Source organism: Orycteropus afer, unplaced genomic scaffold, assembly GCF_000298275.1.
Source record: "Orycteropus afer afer isolate SDZICR_OR568_19922 unplaced genomic scaffold, OryAfe1.0 scaffold00713, whole genome shotgun sequence".
Taxonomy (NCBI): Eukaryota; Metazoa; Chordata; class Mammalia; order Tubulidentata; family Orycteropodidae; genus Orycteropus; species Orycteropus afer.
The window spans coordinates 4,181-7,605 of record NW_006922300.1 but is presented as its reverse complement, the minus strand read 5'-3'; positions in this window follow the sequence as shown (position 1 = coordinate 7,605).

The window sequence follows — 3,425 nt, the reverse complement described above, 5'->3', positions numbered from 1 at the left end:
CTTTCTCTTTCCTTCCCTCCCACCTTCCCTTCCTCCCTCTCTCAGACCGACTCTATTGGTCAGCTTCGTCTTGGCTCCTCCCCAGCAGGGGCGGGGCGACCGGTCGCGGCTAGAGACGAGGGACACTGGAGGGTGCGACGCTCTGAAGAAGAGCGGGTGGGGCTTGGCATTTGGGTAGTGGCCCGCGAGAGCGACCGAGGGTGGCGGGCTGGGGCTTTTTTCCGTTCAGGCCTCGGCCTTGAGGTACCCGCGCAGCTCTCGTCATCCTTTGGGCTGGCTGGGATCGGGGCCTGCCTGATTCGCTTCCGGATCCCACGGCTACGACACAGGAAGCCGGAAATGCAGGTTTCGGCTACGGGAGAAGGAAAGGGCAACCGCTGAGCCGGGACTTTCTGGGAACGTCGGGGATCTGGGAGCGCTCGCGGCGCGGGCTCCAGCCCATCTCACGTCGGACCGACTCTGCTGACAGGTGTAGTCCTCTTCCCCGAAGACAGGGTACCAGCGGCGGGCGCTCCGCCGCCTCTCCAAGACTCCCCGGGGCGTCCGGGCTGCCCCTCCTTTTGGGCCCCTGGCTGGTTCCTGCCCCGCGCTTGTAGAGCACTGGCCCAGGCGGGCGGATGCAGGACCTAGGCTGCTTCCGCGGCTGGCGGGACTCCTTCGGTACCTTCCTCTCCGCCGCAGGTCTGACGTATGCCTCTGCTTGATCACCTCAAACACAATTACTATCCTCGCGACCTCATCCCGTTTTTGCTACCTGAGGATGAGTGAGTCGTGCCTGGCTTGTTCCAGGAACCGCAAAGGAGGCCAGTGTAGCTGGGGCAGAGCGAGCGAGGGAGAGAATAGGTGGAGAGGAACGAATGGGGACCAGCTGTGACAGAGCCTCGTTGGCCGAAGGCCTTTGGCTTTTACACCGAAGGCGGCGGGGAGCCCTGGCAGAGTTGTGAGTAGGGGAGCAGTGTGATCGGAAGTACCTTTTAGACTGATCTAGACTGACGGTTCTGGCCGCGGTGGGGGAATAGACTGTAGAGGGCCGGGGTAGGAGCAGGCTAACCTGTTAGGAGATGATTGCAGTTACCCAGCGGATGATTTAGGCATTTTACTATGGGAAGTTCCAAAGACGTGCAAAAGTCAAGAGAATATAGTATAGTGAGTCCCATGTACCCACTTCCTGGCTTCAACAATTACCGATGCGTGGCTATTCTTGTTTAATTTATACCCCCACAACCCTCGCCCATTGTAATTATTAACAGCTTTTGAGACAGAAATCACATACCATGCAATTCCTCTTTTAAAGTCTACAGTGTAATGATTTCTATAAAGTGTTCTGATTTGTACAACTACCACCACTACCTAATTTCCCAACATTTCTGTCACTGAGGATACCGCGTGCCCTTCAGCCACCATCCTCCCTCCTCGTCAATCCTCTGCTTCTCCCAGCCTCTGGTAACCACAGGCTATTTTGTGTGTCTGGCTGTCCTGGAGGTTTCACGTAGATGGAGTCCTACAGCATGCCATCCTTTGTGACTGCTTTGTATTCCTCGCCGTGTTGTTTTGCACATGGATGTGCCGGATTCTTCAGTCATCTGTTGCTGGGCGTTTGGGTGGTTTCCGCTTTTCGGCTGCTGCGAGTGATGGTCTTGTGAGCGTTGGTGTGTGAACGTGTGTTTTCGTGGAGACACCTAGGAGTTCCCTTGTTATTTGGAAGAAATCTCAGACATTGTATAATTTCATTTGTGTGTATTTCAGTGTGGTTCTCTCTAAGAAACAACAGTAAAACTAAACCTCACCCTGGTGTCGTTGTCACACCTCGGACAGTGCCCATTAATTGCTTAGTGTCATCAAGTGGATTCTGGGATACATTTGACAGGACTTCCAGATGTGGGGGAAAGAGGAGTCCAAAATGAGTGCAGGGTGTCTGTCTTGATAAGGGACGACGAGTTTGCCATCAGCTGATTATGGGGACGGCTGTGCTGAGGCTGGCTTTTGGGGCCTTTCTGTGGTACAGTTTTAGGTCAGTGGTGAGAGGACTGTTAGATGTCCAGCTGGAAATGCTGTCTGGCCTGGGGACCTGATCGGGGGGCTGTCAGCATTTAGAGATGGGGCTTACAGCTGTGAGGCTAGAGCATGGAGAGGCGGCCCCAGGACAGACCCTGGGGTGCCCCAACATGAAGGGATGGGGAGAAGAGCGTCCAGCAAAGGAGCCCGAGCAGGAGCAGCCGTGAGGCAGGAGGAAACCAGGTAAATGGGAGATTCTGGAAGCCGGAGGGTCCACCGAGGATGGAGGGATCGGTGTGGGCCTCCAGGTAGCCAGCCCTCCTAGGCAGGATTTTGAAGGGCTCGGGCTGCTGCTTTCCTGCAGGGCCTCCTCCCCCACGCCACAGGGAATGCGGGCAGCTTTGGCCGGCACCCTGCCCTGCTCTTTCTGGCCGAATTCAGGCCCACTCCTCACCCCCAGCCCCAGCTCCAGGGGACACTTGTTAGGCTCTGAGCAGTGTCCTTGAAGCGTCTCTTACGAGCGTGTTCGTCTCCCAGAGCTGCGTAGAGAGGCCCGCAGACAGCGTGACTCACGACAACAGAAGTCCATTCTCCCAGGGTTCTGGAGGCTAGGAGTCGGAAGTGCAGGTGTGGGCGGGGCCGCGCTCCCTCCGAGGGGCGGCGGGCGGCGGGGAGCCTGCCAGGCCGCCTCCGGGTTCTGGTGGCTCCTTGCATCGCTTCCGCTCTGCCTCTGTCCTCATGGGGCCTTCTCCTCTGTGTGCGTCTCTCTTCTGTGGTCTCTTAGAAGGACACTTGGCATTGGATTTAGGGCCCTCCCAGTTAAGAACCAGGAGCTCTGGTGACATAGTGGTTAAAGGATTGGGCTGCTAGCTAAAAGGTTGGTGGTTGGAACCCACCAGCTGCTGCATGGGAGAAAGATGAGGTCGTCTGCTTCTGTAAAGATGACAGCCTTGGAGACCCTGTGAGGCAGCTTCACTGTGTCGTCTAGGGGCGCTGTGAGTCAGAATGGACTCCACGGCAGTGGGTTTTGGGGTTTTTGTTTATGCAGGATGATTTCATCTCGAGATCATTTAGTTAACATCTGCGAGACCCTCTTTCCATATAGGGCCCCAGTCCCAGGGTCCAGGGCTTAGGGTGTGGATCTGTTCAACCTGCTGCTCCCTCCAGAGATACTTGGTCCTCTCCCTGCTCGCCTACAGGTGGCCAAACTCTTCCCTTCAGCTAGAGCCTGGGGTGGGTGCTGGGTGGGGCTGTCGCCTCCCTCTGCACTGGGAACCTCTGGTGTAACTGTGACGGGATAGCCACTTCGGCCGCCTTCTTGTTGGACTGGATGAAAGGACTGACACTCCGTGGGACCCTGCATCAGAGGCGTCTGCGGGGCTCCCGAGTGAAGCAGCCCCGCCTTTCTCTTGCAGCCGGTGCCGCGGTGG